We start from the raw sequence: 21,249 nt of genomic DNA, 5'->3' as shown, positions 1-21,249 counted from the left end.
GCGGTGTGCCCACCAAGTTTCCCTCAAGACACTGCTAAAAGAAACTTTGGATTCCAAAGCTCTTTGTGCACAACTCTTCACAACTCTATTCATTCTCTCCGTGAGACCATTAGCTTGTGGAGAGTATAGGGCTGTTTTCTGATGAATGACACCAAGATTTTTCAAGAATTCATCCATCTCCCTGGAGGTGAATTGCACCCCATTATCAGTGAGCAGGAATTTAGGAATGCCCTCTGACATAAAAACTTCTTTCAAAAATTCAATTACTGTTCTAGAATTTACAACACTCATACATTTGGAAACAACCCATTTGGATGTAAAATCAACAAGTAAAACAACAAATCTCTCATGTGCAGGCATGAGCTCAAACGGACCTGCAATGTCCAGACCCACTTTAGTCCACACGGCAACAGGAACTTCAATTGGTGACAGGGGAGATTGAGTAGTGGTTCGTGATTTGTCATTGACAGCACACAAATGACAATCCTTGACAACTGACTCCACCATACTATCCATACTGGGCCACCAGTACCTCTCTCTGATGCGAGCCTTCGTAAGGTTCCTGCCTAAATGCCCTTCATGAGCTAAATTGATGACTCTCTCTCTCAAATCGCTTGGAGATGACCATGAAATGACAAATAAATATCAATCCAATTTGACCAAAGCAAATCCAATATGTGAAGAGATCCAATGTCCAAAGTACGATCCAATGTTCCAAAAAACGAAAATTTGAAAAAATTCAATGTTCAAAGTCCAAAACGAAATCCAAAGGTAGGGGAGTTGATGGTTGTAGGCGCTTGTCCCCAATCAAGCCTTGACCCTCGTCGCCAGTGATAAAAGCTCAAAATCAGGATACTTTGTAGAAGGAGCTTTATTAGTACAACCATCAACAGCAGTCTACAGCAACTGACACTTAGTAGAAAACATAACATTCTCATAGTGATGTCAAGAAGACAAGGCTGGTGGTGTTCCATTAAAGGGACAGTAACATTAACCACAACACTCACCTTTCTTTATTTACTTAACTTCTCTCCCTACCACACATATCATTTCACATATTTTCTCTCTGTAACCCTTCTTCCACTACTTCATGTCACTTGCTATACTGTTCCACACACGTATCTCGCCATCTCGTGTATCCTCTTTTATCCTGCCCAGTCCTAATACTCAGCAGAGTGTCAGGTAACTGTCTACACAAAGAAATGAGCACATATAAAGAGAAGACGGAAATGGCAGGGGAAGAAATCAAGAGAAAGTTATTCAATTGTTTTACTAATGGAAGAAAGAAAAACCTCAAATCAGTGCGTTGAATTTCACTTTTGTAGCAAGAACATCAGTAGTGAAGGAGGATGTAGTTGTAGCTACAAATACTCAGTATCTAAAGCTACAATGTTCATATGCATACTTTAATATTATGCACTAGTCCACTAGACATCTAACCATTTCCCCTTAGTGTGTTTTTCATACGATGGGACTATCAAGCTGGCTAGACACTGAATTCCACATAAAAATATACTGCAAGTTGCAAGTAAAAATATCTACATCAAAATTAAAAAAGGAACTGTCTTTAGCAATGTTTGTTCAAGCTTTCTTTTGGCCCTAATGAGTAGGTAGACGGCAGATAAAGTCAACTTTTGGTAGTTATTGTGTTCAATATGCACAAGGGCATGAATGACCGGAAAGGAGGTCACAAATGCTACGTTTCTTGATGCAGGGAGACCCAAAATATATTTTGGACAGATTTCCACAGGTCCTGGAGATGTCGCTGATCGTCATGCCACATGGGGCCTGATTAGGTCGGTAAGCACCCAAATGCCCGTCTGAGGCTTACCAGCCTACATCCTTGGTTTGAAGTCCAACTGCCGTATTTCAGTCGGAGTCCAAACCAGCCGGTCAATCCCACTGGCTTCCAATGGGCTCAAGGAGTCCATCAGCCAGTCGGAAATGCCACATAATCCGTTAGGGACGGTGTTTCTGCCGTTTGTATTATGATGTCGGTTTCTGACAGGCTTTCCATGATGGACTTTCTGACATGGAAAGCCTGGCAGAAAGCGACTTTTGGCCACCTCCACCTTCGGCTCCGGAACTATGTGGCAGGCACAGTGAGGTATGGTTATCATTCATTTTCTGTATTAATATTTGTTCTTGATTCCTTAGGAATGGCAGACAGCCATACTGCCTTTAGGCCCGAACAAAAAGATGCCAGAACAAGTCCAATCGAAGGATATAAACTTTCACTTGATGCCTTCTATACAAGGCGGTATATTACCTGGTCAAACATCTATTCACACAATGGAGGACCACTTTCTAATTTGAAGCTTTAACATAAATTGTGTCATAATTAGTGCTGTTATGAGAGGAAGGTTTTACCTACTAACAGAAAAACTCCTACAAGCTCAGGCAAAAAACTACATGCTTCTTTTTTATGGAGGCAAAATGATAAAACAAAATCAACAAATAAATTACAGAAGTTTGGTATTGGTGAAGACAGCTCATATTGTATGTCCCATATTTTCAGATTGGACTTATGCATTGTAGGGTAGTTAGCAGCACAGTGCATCTTTGTTTAGCCAGTGCTCTGAAGTATGGGAAAACTATTGCTCTCAAGCTATCCTACACAGTTATCTGTCCCCAAGCTGATGATAGCATTTACAATGCAGTCATCGCATCGTAGTTCATTTACAACGCGGTTGTTACAACGACTGCATTGTTAGAATACAATGCCATTACAACGCAAGTCATTACATCGCATTGCAGTTGATGGCGCACTAATATAAGGAATAGTATAACTTACTATTCCAACACCTTCCCTATTGTTGCGTAGGCTGGAGTTGGAATAGTAAATTATACTATTCCTAATGTTAGAGTGCCATCTACTGCAAGTCGATGTAATGACTTGCATTGTAATGGCATTGCGTTCTAAAAACGCGGTCATTGTAACAACCTTGTTGTAAAAGAATGAGATGTCATAGCATGCGTAGTAGCATGCTATATTCCCCCATAAACGCATGCCTCAAAAAGTCAATGGCCTTCTTCCGAGACCTGTTGCTCAACGTCATGCAGAGGCAACACCACAGGGCATGCTGTTAAAATTCCAGCTTGAGGACTTTCAGTTGCTGTAAGATATTATTTGCAACATGTAAATGGAACGCAATCTAACAAAGAGGTTGAGAGAGCCAAAAGGGCATACCTCACTAAGGGCATCCTGACCAAGCATGGAAGATTTTCAGTATCGGGAGCTGACCAACCTTGACACCCTTTAAAGCCATTAACACTGTAAGAACCTCTTTTCTCACTTCAACTTTAATCCTCAGTATCCACACTCTGTCTACAAAACATGGAGGTGATTCCCAGGTTGGCTAAGAAATTGAAGCACATAAACTGCCTGTAGACCCCTGCTCATCCATGTCCATGAACTACTTCTTGGTCATGCTACAGTGGATCCTACCCTCACAGTTAAAGTCTCCTTTCACCTTGAAGTTATCAGACACCTCTTGAAACAAATCATCAAAATGCCTCGCCTTAAGAAATTACTGTCTGACCAAAAGGTTCTGACCACTGCCTGATTTCAACTTTCCCTTCCCCTTCAATTTAATTGAAACTCAGCCTCTTGATTTTTGCTTGAAGAGACATAAAGTCAACCCAACTTGGTTACATGTCTGAATATGATATGTAGAACTATTGTCTGAAATACATATTGGGTTCTAAATATATTTTGCAAACATATGGCCCATTTGGTATAGATTGTCTGCTATTAATTCAAGTGGGTGGATGTTTTTGTAAACAATATTTTAGTACACAATATTAATTAAAGACAATCTTCTAGTAAAGGGTTTTGTTGGCAAATGCAAGCGACAAGTGTTATGGCACACTACTACAACCTGTTAAACATAATGGTAGAAAGCATCAGATGCTCCTAAACTTTGGTCTGCATGATAATGGAAATAATTCCCTTTTCTAAGAGTACTTGAAGAAGTCAGTGAAAGCTTCTGCTGAGAGATTAAGCCAGGTATGTGATAGGTATTGTCATGGGGATCCAAACTGGAAATTAGAGACATTGTGTTATGATTGATACTGAGATCACAAACAAAAATAGGGGGAGAAGGAGGTTAAGGCTAGATTTACCCTCCTGAGTATATGTAGTGTAACAAAAATCCGTGCGTGGCGGATCAAAGAACGTAGCCAGGAGAATGGGGGTTCCCTTAATGAGTGAAACACACCCCTGTCTTGGGAAAAGAAAATTATTTTCTTGAGTCCCCTCACTCACCAAGGGTTGCCCCTAGGTGACATGCTTCATTATTGGGGCAATCCCAAACATCTACTGTTTGGGTTGTGCAGCAAATTGCGTAATTACGTAGGAGCACTTTTTTGAGAAGGCAGAAGCAATGTTATTGAAGAACGAAGAGGTTATTCTGGGGTCTTGTAAATCAGGTTATTTCCATGGGTGGTGTTGAGGTCAAGGAAATATTTTCAGGTAATGTGACTGAAGGGGGTCAAAGATTTCGATGGACCACATACATTTAGTTTTCGTATGTTGAAAAGGACATTGAAGTCTCTAGCAGTAAGGTCGTTTAGAGAGCAGATGCTCAAATTTGAAAGCAGGTTTAAGAAATGTTTTTAAAATGTAGTGTGTGGTCTCTTGTAAATTCAGAACTCTCAGACTCAGGGGAGTGGCTGGCATCTGAAGTTACATCAATTAAACATTGGAAGAGTCTAAGGATATTAGTAGTAAGTGACAAGTTTGTCATCATGGCAAACCAAGTGCAGCTCCTGGGTGGCAGCATCGCTGGTGGGCTCTGCAGAAATTGATCTGGAAGGCTATTGTTAGTGAATAGTAAGGCGACTGATTGAGGGGAACTTAAGGCTTTGAAAGTCATAACTCATTGTGGGGGGCTGGAAGTCTGTGAGGAAGAACACCTGCTTAACATTTCAGGTTTTATGAGTAGGCAGTCCCTAACTCTGGCACTAAGCACACTTTTAATTTAATTTAGCAATACTATTGACTGCTTTGTATCGTGGGTACCTTGCCCCTTATGTCCTTCTATGTATTTGAATTATTTCGTTTTTAATTTAAGCCTGTCAGTGAGTTGAATGTTTAGTTACACTTCTTTTTTGTGCATGTTCTCAAATCTCATTTATCTTGATTTTGTTTCCCTGTAACATCGAGGTGCAGGGGAGCTTCCCCTCACTGCATGAGTGGTTGGACCAGTGCTTAATTTGAGCCCGTGGTTTCTGATGTTCAGGACTGGCACCGTGCTTGTGACAGTGTGCCACAAAGTGGCACTGTCTGGCTAATTTAGAGATAATCACAACCATAGGTAGTTATTAATTCAATGCACATCAAAAATTACTGTTACCTGCTGCCCAAGCCTTTGTTATAGAATTGTGGGCCAGGACTAGTCGAAATAGACTTGTAAGAGTCTAATGGTTAGTGGTTGTGTTGTACTATCGTTGGCAGCATAGCAGGGGCAATGTGTGGTCAAAGCTGCATTTACACCCTGACGAGAAGCCTGGCACTTACTTTTTTTTTTTTTTTTAATTAAGCACTGGGTTTGGCTTCCGCTTTGGTATTTTTTTGCCCTCCCTCATTTCATACTAACAAGCTCCTTGCAGTGGTGTACGGATTCCTTGGCAGGGCTCACCCCGCCGTGTACCAAGATGGCATGATTGATGTATTTTTAAAGTGCTGCTCCACTGGCAGCGGGTTGACGGAGTGCTAAATGTAAAGCTAAAGGTAAAGCTGTCCATGCCATCTACAACCTGGCTGTGCCCACTGCCAGCACCTTTGGCTCTACGTTAGCTTATCGCCTTATCCAAGAACAGCTTGCAGACCTGCACCCCTTAGTATGGTAAGTTCATCTACCCCTGATAATTTCCTGACATTGGGGCTGTCAGTTTGACATTTTCATTTAACCAAGCTGATACCCTCAACACTATTCACAAGGCTTCCAAAGCACTGTTATGTAACCTGTCGAGTTATACTCATACATGTTGCTATCCTATCACCTCATTATTTACACCACAAATTCAATAAATAAATGTTATTTAAAAAAAAAAAAGGCTTCCAAAGCACTCATTACAGGGCTGCACAAGGCTTACAAAGCATTGTCTTAGTTACTTTTGAATGTCTGACCCCTCCGTCAGCACAAATCTTTCTACTATAATGTTGTGGATAAATATACTTTGTTGTTAACTGGTTCCTGTCTCGTCCACTTAAATATCATTAAAAAAAGACCAATATTATTAGCCGTGGTGTCAATGTTTTACCAATTATATATTATTATATACTTACCATGTTCCCAGTCCTATTTGATCCCACTTCTTCAGTGGTAACATAATAATTATGTGCCTGATTCACAAATTTAATTATGTAGCACATAAAGTAGTTTTACAGCAGTACTACTTACTTACTACTAAAATGCATAACAAACCTATGAGTGTAAATTTCCACCTCCACCTCCCTTATCTTTTCTATGGGAGACGCGCGCTGTGGTAAGGGAAACAGCCGTATTTTAGATCCGGAGCGCCTGGTAAAGGGCTCCTTAGTTGCACTCCTGTTTTTTAACCTCACTTTCTAGGGAACGTCCTTTTTTTATCTTTAACAGCACTGCTGCTCATAGGAATAGCCTCACCACCAGTTCAGGAGTGCCTGGCAAAGGGCTCCTCCATTTGCTTTTCGATCGAGTACATTGTTTAAAAACATTTATAACGTCTAATTGTGCCTGACTGCATGCATACTGTTTGACTGCTGAACACTTACCGCTGATAGTGTGCTTTTCCTCGGTCCACCTTCCGGCATACCCAGGCTAATCAGCTGACCAGCATCTGACTTCTTACTTAACCAGGATGCCACAAGCTGCGCGCAGCGGACGCTCGCAGTGGGCGTGCTGAAGTCGCACCAAAGGCAAGCCCATCTGCACACGTCCGCGACCGAACGGGACCAGGGGCCACAACCCTTACCCTTTTTCATCACAAAATTAGGAGCTATAGCGCCCTGGCCCTTCACAATCTTAATGTAAAGCCAACCATTACCTGTCAACACTCGTGGAATGTAGCTGACAGGCACACGCTTGTCCTCACTGCGGGTTCCACTATCAAACAAACATGTTTTCATCTGGCCCCTTCCTTAAAAACATCCAGTGAAGCACTCATCTTCTAAACTGTAGGTCACTTCCCAAGCACTCTACCGAAATTGCCCTGCTTTTAGAAGAATTTAAACCTGATGTTCTCTTTTGAACAGAGACCTGGCTTAATACAGACTCTGAACCAGATATCATCCTAGCCCTACAGCAGGAATACCATATCCACCATGAGGACCGAAAGATAGGTAAAGGCGGACACCTAGCGATCATTCTTAAGGAGTGTCTTAACTGCCGCTGTTCCTCTAACCCAGTTCCAGACTGCGAAAGTCTTAACCTTCGCAATCGATGTTTCCCCTACTAACACCTTTTCTGAGATTCTCATTTACCAGCCACCCGATGCCCTAGGGCAGTTTCTTAACGCTCTCCCAACTATCACAGCTAACCTACCCTCCATCCCAGCTAATTTTTCAGTACTAGGTGATCTTAATATTCACCTGGATAATGCCTCTGACCATAGTGCTAGGGAACTAACCGTGAACCTGGCGGCCTTACAACTCAAACAGTTAATTTTAGAAGCTACTCATGCTAAAGGCCATGTACTCATCCCGGTCTTCAGCAACTGCTTACAACTCTCAGCTGGAACTCCCCGCCCCCTCCCTTGGACAGACCACTTTCTCATCCCCCTTTCCTGGGCTATCCTTAATCTGCTCTCTCCCTCCATCCCAAACACCCGTAAAGAACGTAATTGGTCCAAACTCCCTCTGGAACTCTGGCTCCCAGGCCTTGAAGCCTCCAGACCTCCTACCAACCCTGACCCCATCAAAGCAAATGATGAATACAATAGGTGGATATACAGCTCCCTAGACGCAGTGCTCCCTCTGCAATGTTCGCATGCCAAACGCAGCAGCCCATCCTCTCCCTGGTACACCCATAAACGTCGGGAAATGAAACGCAGCTGTAAGAAGTTGGAGGAGAAATGGCGAACCGAGTACTCCCCACTCAGTAAAACCATGTATAGGGAAGCAATAAAAACATACAAGTTTGAAATCAAAGTATCCCAAGCAACATTCTATAAAGAAAAAATTAAAGCCGCTGCCTGTGCCCCTAAGGAGATCTAATGTATCTCTAAAACTTTGCTTAAACTTCCCCAGAAACCTCCTAATACAAAAGACATCAAAACATGTTGTAACAAGTTGGCAGAATTTTTCCTACACAAAATTCAAAATATCTATACCTCCTTCCCCCTCTCCCAGTGTGTCCTGGCCCTGGTGTCCCCCACAAGGTCTGGACCAGGACCAGCAGCTAACCTGGACTCCTTCCCCCCTCTTGACCCTAGTACGCTAACCTCCCTCATGTACAAGGTAAAATACGGTTCCCCTCGGACCCAGCACCTCCGCGAGCCTTGCTGCCGGCTATAGATAACATTCTTCCCATCGTCTTGGATCTGCTTAATGCTGCCATCTTATCAGGCACTGTTTCCCCTTCATGGAAGCATGATATGGTCAGGGCAATCTTAAAGAAGCCCACTCTCGACAAAATAATCCCAGAAACTATAGGCCAATCTCCCTGTTACCCTGGCTGAGTAAGATCTTGGAGAAGCACATTAACACGACACTGGTTGAATTTCAGGAGACCAACCATCTACTCGATCTTTCCCAAACAGGGCTCCGTCCGAAGCTCGGCACAGAGACCGCCCTCCTCGCAGTAACGGAAGAGGCCAGACGAATTCTTGACTAGGGAGGTAACGCGGTGATTATTCTTTTAGATCTAAGTGCACGTTTGACACTGTAAACCACAATATATTGCTTCACCAACTCACTAACTTAGGTGTCTCAGGAAAAGCCATCACTTGGCTTAAGTCCTTCTTAGTAGATCACTCCTTACAGGTCTTTGAGGCCGACTCTGTTTCCTCCAGCCTCCCGCTCAGATGTGGCGTTCCCCAGGCCTCCTCCTTGAGCCCCACTCTATTCAATGTATATTTGAGCCCCCTAGCTGAGATCGTCTGTCCCTTTGGCATAAAAATTATCACCTATGCCGATGACACTCAGCTAGTGGTAGCTCTCAACCAGCCAAACGCCGCATCATCTAATCTAAGCGGCTGCCTCGAGGAGGTGGCTAATTGGATGACCTGTTTCTGCTTAAAACTGAACAGAGAAAAAACTGAGCTGATGCTCCTGAGACACACTCCTGCGTTCAATACCATGTTACTATGGCCTGCCTGTCTCGGACCCCCCCCCAAAAAGCAAAATAAAAAGTCTGGGCATCTGGCTGGACCAATCACGCAATTTCAACCATCAAGTAGTAATGATATCCGCCTTCTGCTATGGCTTGCTCAGACTGTTACGCAAAATCCTTCCCCTGCTCCCATTTCAGGCTAGACAAATTATGGTCCAGGGCCTCATCAGGTCCCGCTTAGACTACGGGAATGCTTTATACCTGGGGGCTCCTCAATCCACTGTTCACAAGCTTCAGATCATTCAGAAATGTGCCACCCGAAACCCTTCTTCAAATTCCCCACTGACTATCTACCAAACCTGCACTGAAAAACCTCCACTGTCTCCCAGTCAAGGAACGAATAAAGTTCAAGGCCCTGTGCATCGCTCACAGAACCCTTTGGAAAACTGGCCCGGACATCTGCCATTCACTAATCTCCCCCTATCAGCCTCCCCGACAGCTCCGATCAGCTACAGCCCATCTCGCCCTCGTCCGGAAAGTCATGAGAGCTAGATGTGGCGGCCGCTCCTTTTCCTATAGTTCAGCCAAGTTGTGGAACTCTCTTCTCCTCCCGCTGCGAGCGGAGTCCAACCTGCTGTCTGTCCACAAACTTTTAAAAACCTTCCTTTTCAATGAATTCTCCTCACTCTGCCTTTTCCTTGCACACATTTTGTCTACAGCGCTGGGACGCCTCAGGGTAGCTATCGCACTCTACAAATACTATTTTCATTTCATTTCATTTGGAGATCCTCATACATATACACATATTTAGTAGTAAATGTGGGAGGGATGGGAGGTAGCAGGAACAAGAGGAATATTTATTACTAAATGGGAACATTGTAAGGAGGAGTAAGGAGGGGTTTAAAGAGGGAATTGCACCTACCTATTAAAGAATAAGCTCATCCCTCTTCAAAACTGCACTTCTAAAGTAAAAGCAGCCATAAGGGACCTAAAATAGTTGTAAACACACTCCATCTCAGAGCTGCAGTAAGTCCAGTACCACACATGGCCAACCACTGGTACTACAGATGTCATCTGATAGAAAATACTGGAGGTATGGATGTAAAATAAAACCCCTTAGGTAACAATCGTACATTAAATTAAATGTTTCAAATAGTTAAAATGATACATTAAGTCAATTAAATGTTACTTTTTAACCCTTTTTATAACCTCTGTTTATTTTTTTAAAATATTGCAACATTCATTTTGATTACAATATAATGAAAATCATTTGAATTACTTGTAAACATACCTTTTATTAATTACTAGTACATGATAAAATAATTTCTGTCAGGTTAGGTGGGATTTTATAATAATTTAAACTTCTGATAACTAATGTTAATTTAAATTTTGTTTATTCAAAATAATAACCTTCAAAATCCCAAATAATTTACTAATGAGGTAACTTTTTTAGTTTGTTCTACATTTCAAATAAATAAATAACATTAATTTATATTAACAGAAACATATTTTTTTCAATTCTTTTGCAAGTAATATATTTTTGTTTACTTTTCCCTTATACTTTATCTTAAGGAGATCTCCACCACCAAAGCATGATAAGCGCATAGACCACAGGATACTTCAGCATTTCTTGCTAACGGGCTTGAGCTCCGCAATCGGGTAGCCATTTGATGGTCAAAAGTCACACCGCCGCTCAACCTATTAAGCTTAATAGAAATAGGTTCTTGTTTTTAGTGGCCCACCCATGATGTGGTTATCAGCGTGGTGTCCTCCCAAACAAGTTTACCTCTAATTACCAACACTCATTATATGGATGTCATCTTTGACTCTACTCTCTTCTCCTCAATCCCTTTTTTTACTCCTAAGAGCTCTTTGCGAGTGGGTCATATGCTTCCTGCTATTTGCAGTGAATCAGTAATTCAGTCAATAATAATATCCAGAATACTACTGCAATTCCTGCACACATACCATCATACCTACTTGATCCAATGTTCACATTTGATTTAACCCCTTGCACGCTGATGACGGAACCACTCCGTCATCAGCTGCGGTGGCGCTGTGCTGATGACGGAGCGGTTCCATCATGGCCTTGACGCCGCGACTGCGCGGCGCGGATTCCGCGCCTGCGCTGGGCGTTCTATTGAGCGGGCGGGGCCATGACGGAACCCCTCCGTCATCAGCACAGCTCAACCGCGGCTGGTGACGGAGCGGTTCCGTCACCAGCATTCGGCCGCCGCGCGACCGCCCCGCCCCCTTAGCACTGCGGCAGAATAGCCGCCGCAGTGAAGGAGTTAAAAATGGTTCCGCTGATGATTGTAGGTTTTCCACTTCTTTTTGTCTATCTCAAAGCATCTGACTACCCTTTGTTGGCTGCTAGAGACTAAATGGGCTATTTTCAAATCAGTTTAGCCACCATTTCTATTTAAAGCTAGAACCTCTATATCTCGGTTGTCTACCCCAAATCCTTTGCTCAACCAATTAAACTTGCTACAGCTGTCTATAGTTTACCTAGATCACTGAAGGGGCATCTCTTTTGAGTCAATGGCTGCTAAGCACTGGAATTCTCCACCAGTGCTTTATTATCAAGGAGTTGGCCTTCAGCAAACAATTGAAAGCCTTGACATTCCTGAAGGCCTAATCCTTATGCTTATTCACAATCCTGCTGCTGCCAGAACACATTGTTAGGGTACCAGAGTGCTATGCAAATAGTTTTGATTTTTTTCATGTCAATATTGGCACAATGAAAAGGTATTCGAATAGAAACCAAGGAGATTTAGGAACAGATGTCTTGTGAGAGAAGATGCTGGATAAAGTATGTTTCATGCTGAAACAAGAGTGAGATTTTTGGAAGCAGGTTGTCCTCTGTCAGAAAGGAGAGCTGGAATGTAAAATACAAGGGTGAAGAGAGACTAGAAACGTTTAATGTCCATTGTTAGAGGCTAGGTCTGTCCAGGATGAGAGAAAAATGTCTTCTAATGAGGCTGTGGTCATCTACCACAGCACGTGGGCAGACTTCGTAATATGGGAGGTGGGTTGTGGGGGAACAGGAGGCCACCTGAAGGGGTCAATGACAGAAAAAATGACTCCTTTTTCAGCAGTTTTCATTATTTTGTTCCCTAATTCTAGTCTATTTTTATACCATCACTACCAGCCCGTCCCGACGTTGTCCGGGTATGAATTGCTGCCGGCCAGTAGTATATTGTTTTGTAGGATTCCATTTTGATAGCATTTCTTATCTGTGACAGGCCGGTGAAACGCTCCGATTCACAGTGCACTGCTGATGCACTTAAGAGTGCGCGTTCAGTAGTGTGTGAACTCGAATTTCCCTATTTTTTTTTCCTTGCAATATTATATAGCGCGAACTCGACAACATGGCATTAGCACAATTTACAATACAGAAGAAGACATTCATTTGTGGTAGGTACGGGGAGACAACGCGATTTCCTGGAATCACAGGATGTTGAGCTGATGCCGAGATTCGAACATAGCTACCCAGCTCTAAAGTTCGCAATTCTAGAACTTGTGGAGGGAGGTGTGACTAAAAGTGTATGTCGGTGCTGGCCATTAATAAGAGAGACCTGTGCATTTTTCAAATCGGTGGTGGAAAAATATGAGTATGTTGCTGGAGCTGTGGGCCGCCGTGCCACCAATGTACTTACCGGGGGAGGGTAAACACCCATTATTCGCAACTTTACTCCATCACTTGCGCCTTGACGCCTCCGGGCAAAGTTGCGCTTCTATAAATTTTAATTCAATCAATCAATCACTTTCTTTCCGCATACCATCACTCCGCATACTTTCATTACGAAAGTACCATGACTCCGCAATGCCATTATAACGCATGGCATTACATTTTATATGCTTTTACCATGCATACATTTACAACAAAATTCATTGTAAATGCATGAATGGTAAAAGCAAGTTTTTTTTAATGTTTGGATAAGGTAAGTATGGGTATAGGGGTATATGTTTTGGGGTACTGAGCTATATGTTTTGGGGTGTTTGGGTATTTTAAGGGTTCAGATATAGGTTTGGGTTATGGGGTACAGGGGTAGTTTTAGGGTTCAGGGCTAGGTTTGGGTTTTGGGGTATAGAGCAATTTTTAGGGTTTAGGGGTAGGTTTGGGTTTTGAGGTACAAGGGTATTTTAAGGGTTCAGGGCTAGGTTTGGGTTTTGGGGTACAGGGGTATTTTAGGGTTCAGGCTAGGTTTGTGTTTTGGGGTACAGGGGTATTTTTAGGGTTCAGCGCTAGGTTTGGATTTTTGGGGTACAATGGTATTTTTAGGGTTATGGGGTAGGTTTGGGTTTTGGGGTACAGGGGTATTTATAGGGTTCAGGGCTAGGTTTGGGTTTTGGGGTAAAGGGGTATTTTTAGGGTTTAGGGATAGGTTTGGGTTTTGGGGTACAGGGTATATTTATAGGGTTAAGATGCGCTAGTGTTTAAGGGTGTTGGGGTATTTTAAGGAGTACGGTGGGTTATGATTATGGGGTGCAGGGGTATTTAAAGGGAGCAGGGTGGACACCCGGAGCTGGAATGTACAGAACCTGGGAAGAAAAAACAACGAAATATTGGGCACAACGCTCTCTTTTTTTTCCGTAATACCACCCCCCGCACACGCCCACGCCCCCAGCACATGCCCTCAGCACACGAAATGAGACATGGCATGAGGGGCGGAACGTACCACACGCCCCCAGTGTTTGTCACGCCCCCAGCACACGCCCACAGCACAACGCAGACACGCCCAAAAGGGACTACTTTGCTGGCACGGTTCTTTTACCTTTTAAATGTACATGGTGGCCGTCTGCATAGCCTATGTCCTTCTGCTGCAACTGCCCTTTCCAACGCTGTATTGGGTGTTGTGATTGGTGCTGTGGTTCCTGAGATTACCCGCCTCAAAGGTTTGGGCTCTCTCTTTATTATATTAGTATGGACTTCCATGTTAATCCATCACTTCTCTTCTTTTATGCACCCTTTCTCCTTCACTTCCATTCACCATTATTTTCTTCATTTCCTATTTTTCTTCATCTTCTCTCCCTGCCTCCTCGGTGTATGCAGGTGCTGCTAAAGTGACCTGTTCGTCAAAATGAATTTAATGGGCTAACCAATGTTTCTTCCAAAATGAACAGCTGTTCCATTCCTCCTATTTTTGCTCTGGCACTGGAAGTTCTGCTGTATTTGTTTCCAACGGTCTTTGGGGCCTCTGTTCCTGAGGGATTCAAGAGCTGTAAATTGGTGGTCACCAAGGACTCTTTTTTGATGGCCTTAGGTTATGCTGATTGGACTTTGCAGGTGTGGGTGCCGCACAAAGCTACACTTTACACCCAGAGACTACTGCTAGGCACAGCCAAAAGCCCCTCTCTGTGGCCCCTGCCCTGGTGGCCATACGCTATCGCCAAAGCCAAATGGTTATCAATGCAGATCATACCCACAGTGTCTGCTGCCTCCATTCCACATTCAGCATTCACCACCTCCTGCACATGGCCTCAAACTGTGACTAATGAGCACTTTGGCACAAACCATAGAACGTGATAATAAAACCAAAGTAATTCACTTACATCATGTTGCTAAGAACGATCACAAAATAATGTGTCTCGAAAGAGTGCTTAAAAAACGTGCCTAAAATACTACAGTTGAAGGGCGCTCTTAGAAGCAGAGAGCGAAAGAAATTACTGGAATTGGTCATGTAGCAGTACCAAAATATTGTGACATAACTATGATATCTTGAATATTGTTTACCAAAACATCACCTCATTCAGGGGCGGCCTTAGGCATGTGCAAGCTGTGCACCTGCACAGGGCCACCAAACCCCAGGGGCCACCACGCTAATATATATACTTAATATAATAATCCTCTGAGGATGGATACATATTTGCGTGGCGGCCCCTGGCAGGGATTTGGCGGCCTCCGGCTCTGTTCCCCTTCCAAACACCCTGACCCCCCCCCCTCTTCACTGACCTCCACGCCTGTGTTCCTTTGGGGGCCTCCTACCTACGCTCCGGGGGCCCCCTACCAACGCTCCCTGCCCAGGGCCACCATAAGCCTAGAGCCGCCCCTGCCTCATTGGAGTTAATAATTAGAAATGCACATAACATGGGACGATATTTTGGTGAACAATATTTAAGACATGATATTATGTGGGATAATATGTCTGTACATAATACTCTGACATACATCACTTTCCAATTAAGGGGGACTTGGTGGCCATTCCTATGTCCAATGTGCTTCTTTTACCTCACTCATGATGCCGTGGATGAAATCAGTAAAGACATCCTACATTCCAAACTGGTGACATCAGATATCATTTCCATTGGCATCATCATAACATTTATGTCTCTATATAGTTTATTCATTAAAATATTTACTCAAAGATTTACTCCATTGATATTGCTACATCAGTCAGAATTGTAGACATGCACCATGAGCAAAACGTGAATGTAGTTCTTGTCTTTATTTACTTTTCTTTTATAAAAAGCATCTTTGTACGGAGTGAAGGCAGCCAACACATTTTGTCCATGACAATGGACTTCTTCAGGGTCTGTATGATCACAAAAAACAATCTGCTAAGTGGAAGCGTCACAAAATAGATTCAAGAGAAAGCTCACAATAATAGCGTACTTCATCAGTATTTCCAATTCGTGAAAAAACAAATATTATCTGTCCCTGACGTCCAAGTCGAAGAGTATATATATATATATATATATATATATATATATATATATATATATATATGTACATTACCTACTGGCGGTCGCCAGTAGGTATATATAGTTAGGATTTTTTCTCTATGGGTTTTTTGAAAATTCTATGTCTAATAACTTTGGCGTTTGTGGACGGAATCGGCTGAAATTTTCAGGAAAATGGCACATTTTGTTTCTGAGCAGCCCTTGAAAATTTGGGGGGGGGTCGTCCAGTGGGGGCCGAGAAAAAAGGGGGGTCCCAAAACGTGTTTTTAACATTGAGTTTTCCATAGGGCGGTTGGCCTCACTTTTAGCCCGAACGGCTGAATGGATTTGCACGAAACTTGGCAAAATTGTAGGGACTGGTAGCCCGATGTGCCTTTTGTAGGTCTCAATATATGTGCTCCAGTGGATTTTGAGAAATTAACGTTTAAAAAAAGATATATATCTGTAACAGCGGACCGGTTAGCGCTCTGGTTCGCGGACTTTTCGCGCAACGGAGCTTTGTGAAGCGAAGCTGATTGGTTCTCCGGCGTCTGTCAACATTCCAAACAGTCCGTAGCGGCCGCCATCTTGTCTCTCGGTAGGATCGAGAGACAAGAGGAGGTCAAAACAAAGGGGGAAATAACTATAAGGGGGCATAGTAGATCCTCGCTGACCCCCTAGGTTTGATGTGGAGGTTTTAAAAGGGCCCCGCGGGGCAAAAAAAAATAATAATAATAATAATTGAACGGCTGAATGGATTTGCACGAAACTTGGCAAAATATTAGGGACTGGTAGCCCGATGTGCCTTTGCTAGGTCTCAATATATGTGCTCCAGTGGATTTTGAGAAATTAACGTTCAAAAAAAGATATATATCTGTAACAGCGCTCCGCTTCGCGTAACGGAGGTTTGCGAAGCTGATTGGTCATTCTGTCACTGGGCTATAGTTGGGCTACATCTGGCTGATATTTGGGCTACATTTGTTTTTTTGTGTGTCTGGCGGCCATCTTTGGGCTACATTGGGCTTCATTGGGCTACATTCGGCTAATTAGCAAATAGCTCATCGCAAACTAGGAATGGTAAAGAATCGCTATTTATTCCTTAAAGTTCGCTATTTAGGAAATGCAAAAAACTTTGATGATACATATGGCGGTTCATCTCTAACAAGATAAGAAGCATAGGGATACATTTATGATGACTGGCGCATCACCAGGGATGTGTTAGTCATTCTGTGCCGCTGTTCCGTCACCTATGGTGTGCTGCATTTACAATGCGGCGCATCATGGGGCAAAAACAGCACAGATGCGTGATGTATCTGTGCCGTAAAGGTGGCGCATTGCTGGAGTTGTATCGCAAGTGTGATGAAGCTCCAGCAAGGGTCGGGGGTGCCCCTGTCGCAGGGTTTCTGTTCTCACACAGAACTGTGGACAGAGGATTGGAACCTCGGCGAATTAGGGTGTCCCAAAACTCACGTTAGTAATCAAAAACTCCTTAGCAAGCTAGGTACAGTGTCACATTGGATATAACAAACTCTCAATGTTTAGACAATCCAGAATATGAACTTATAGTACCTCAGGATACGTGGAACTCATGAACAGTCGGTCGTTATATATTTCTTAGAAACCAGAACATGGAGTTAAGAAGAACACATGTGTATTTGAAATGTTTATTTACTAATGCCGTCTTCTCAGGCGTAGTACCTTAGATAATAAAAGTACACATATTATCAGTAGCAAAATTACCAGCATAGTTACTAGTACATAAAAAGTGAATGGTGATAGTATGTTAACATGCTGTAAATGAATAAGAGTTAGCAACACTTATAAGCAGCCGCGGGCCGTGGAGGGAGTTACGGTGAGGCAGGGAGGCGGGGAGGGGGAGAAGCAGGGTGGAGAATACAAGTACACATATTATCAGTAGCAAAATTACCAGCATAGTTACTAGTACATAAAAAGCGAATGGTGACAGTATGTTAACATGCTGTAAATGAATAAGAGTTAGCAACACTTATAAGCAGCCGCGGGCCGTGGAGGGAGTTACGGTGGGGCAGGGAGGCGGGGAGGGGGAGGGGCAAGGTAGAGAGGGCTCCACCCTGCTTCTCCCCCTCCCCGCCTCCCTGCCTCACCGTAACTCCCTCCACGGCCCGCGGCTGCTTATATCTCACCCTCCCTAATACACATATTATATTATTTGCTAAGAAGGTCTCTTTGTGTTGGTTTAGGGCGTGCCCATACTTTAGTGTCTTAGATTTGAAGGAATCACATCAGCATACACCAGCTCTCTCTTCATGTGAACCGCATCAACTGTTGTGTATGTGTGTTCGGCAAAGCAATATAAAACCCGCCTCATGCCCAGAATTGGCAGAAGTTGCACTTATGTTATGAGTATGAAGTCGTGGAGATCAGACCTCATAACAATTCTGTATCGTGTTGTTCTTGAAACTTTAGCACTCGCTGTACAGATATAGTTTAACAAGTAAAGCAGATAGTAGACCAATAACATATTATTCTCATGTAAACCACGATGAACTACTAGGTGGAAAGCTAAAGCAACAACTAAATGTCGTGTGCAGAAGTTGCAAAAAAGGAAAAATGGCGTTTAAACCGGTAATGAGCCCATGCTAACTTAACACGGTGTAAAGATATCCAGGACCTAGATGACACCTCCTCATGATCCGGAAACGAACTGAATAAGATAATAGAAGTGCCATCTCATGAGAGCAGATTGCAAGTTTATATGTGGACGGTCCGCAAGGTAAAGCATTAAAAACTAGGAAAATTCAATGCTAAAGAAAAATAAAACAGCCAAGTACTTTATCGAGTCTTAAGCCAATAGGCAAGGTAAATAATAAAAACTTGACAATTAAGTCAATGAATTGTCAATGAAATGCTAGTACTCAGCATATGAAACATGAAAAAGGTCTATGACATAACTGTGTATGCAAAATAAGCTGCAACAGCCTCCAACAGGAAGTCACCGTCTTCATCCGAAAACAGTTCAGCCATCCAATTTAAAAGCGGAAAAGAACATACGTGCTCTCCCAGCACCGGATCCTCTATCACCATCAGAGGACAGCTCGGTGGGTTTTCAAGAAAGCTGTGTTCCAAGAAAGACTGTGCTGCCGCCAGTAAATTCCAGGGACCAAGTAGTCCATGCATCAATGCCACAGCCATAATCCTTTCGCCAGGACAAATCAACTCGTGAGTAATGATAGGAGTCATCAGCTGATTAAAGTCGACGTCAGGAGAAACCGGTCCGCAGAGACACAAATCAATGGCCCAATCGAAATCACAGGTCAGGCAGTGAAATACAGGCTGGACACAGGTGAAGTAGGAGAACCGAAAAGATAATCCATATGCCGTGCTTAATATCGCCAACGGCATTGTGCCATAATATTCTAGCATGCGATTGCGGAACAGTGTCAGCAGCTGCAGGGTCGGAGGTTGCATAGGAGGGACATCCATATTTAAAAATGTAAAAAAGCACAAGAGCGTCCGCTGGTAATGCAAGTAAAAATGCAATCCACGAACCAGAGTGGAGAAAATGGAATGAAAGGGAGCAGGGATGACTCCAAAGATTTTCTCAAATGAAGTCACGAGACCACTGGTAACAACTTTAAAAAAGTGTGCCAGGGATTTTGTGGAGGATGCGTTAAAGATAGTCGGAAACATGTTGCTGAAATTGAAAGGCAAACCTGTGTACGGGTGTTCGCTATGTGAAGTACGAAAGTTTCACGGGCCGAACTCAAGGCCACCTCTCTGTGAGACAAAAGAGCTCTTATTCTTGTCATGCCGTTGAAACGTGTCCCAAGGTTGGTATTTGTGGCCAGATTGAAAACTCCCTATGTTCATGTGTGGGAGGAAATAGAACATTTCTGCAGCAAATAACCCGTTCACTTACTGTTACGATAAAAGGAATACTTTTAATTAACTCAGAACAATCTTCATTATTGAGCATCAAATAACTACCATTTTCCAACAACTTGAACGTGGGGATGATAGCAGGAACTGGCGTGCCTTGCAACACGCAAGCCATATTTGGTCGGTGTTTGTTGCATGAATCGTGTAACTGTATGTGCCTACACATTAGTGAATGATCTGGCGTCTCAGTGCATTCCTCTCCATTCAGATAAACTTCTTGATCATCTTTGAAACATCTGTATGTGTATGGAAGCGACCAGACCTCATGAACAAAAGCACTACCTAAAGGTTCATAAAGACCTATTGGTATATATTTCATACAATTTGAAAACTTATATAAAGCAAAAGGCAGCGTTATTAAACCGTGGATAAGGCATGTTGCCAAAAAACCCGCAATCCTCTGCTGATGATGTCACTGAGCATGTCATGAATGATGTAATATGTGACATCATCAGTAGTGGATTATGGGTAATAGTATCTCTAGTTTACTCCCCTATAGCTGTCTTTCTTTTAACATAAGTGTGTGTTTCCTTCCCTTATACTTACTGTTTTTGGTTCGCTTCCAGTTCGCGTACCAGCGAGCGAACTAGGAAGCGAACTAAGAGAAATAGAGGTTGGCACAGTTCCAAATATTGTACCAATTTTTTAATAACGGGGAGGTAGTTCTGAAAAGAACTTTTTTTTTTATTTTTCTGAACATTTTTTTACTGTAAGGTTCCCGATTCGCGAAGCGGGAACGAAGAAAAAAAAATATTTAAAAAAATAATTATTCATAAACATATAAAATATATTTTTGGATTTAAAGAAGAATAAATTTTACAGCTACAGATATTAGCTGTTAAAAAACCAATGAAATTCACTGAAAAAACCATAGGTTATAGACCATATATAGTTAGGAATTAGCATTTACAAAACCTTGAAAATTCACTGAAAAAACCATAGGTTATAGACCATATATAGTTAGGAATTAGCATTTACAAAACCTTATTTTACTCACACAAAACCATTGAAATTCCATATATAGTTAGTTGCACTAACTATATATCGCGCACCCGCAATCCACTGCTGATGATGTCACATATTACATCATTCATGACATGGTCAGTGACATCACTGATGACATCACTGATGACATCTCAAATGACATCACTGATGACATCACTGATGACATCTCATTTGACATCAATGACCACATCACTGATGATATCATTCATGTGACAATACAATGCATCTCCTCACATTTTAATATAACCTCTGTTTCACCCAGTGTTAAAAAGAGAGTATAATTTTTGAAACCATTGACACACCAATACTAGTTACTACATACGCACTCACTGATTGCTACGTCTACACACACCTTCACTCATTCACCCATACAATCATTCATACATACAATCACTCATCTTTACAA

The 21,249-nt window shown here is 42.6% G+C and overlaps 1 protein-coding gene across 1 annotated transcript in view; it reads left to right on the top strand.

Annotated features, from left to right (window-relative positions):
* The window catches only part of LOC144768421 (protein-glutamine gamma-glutamyltransferase E-like), a 251,930-nt gene that overhangs the window by 14,175 nt on the left and 216,506 nt on the right, over positions 1–21,249 (top strand). The gene's annotated exons all lie outside the window — the stretch shown is intronic.

Source organism: Lissotriton helveticus, chromosome 7, assembly GCF_964261635.1.
Source record: "Lissotriton helveticus chromosome 7, aLisHel1.1, whole genome shotgun sequence".
NCBI classification, from domain to species: Eukaryota; Metazoa; Chordata; class Amphibia; order Caudata; family Salamandridae; genus Lissotriton; species Lissotriton helveticus.
The sequence above is the reverse complement of the archived record's forward strand: the minus strand, read 5'-3'. Positions and strand labels throughout refer to the sequence as shown.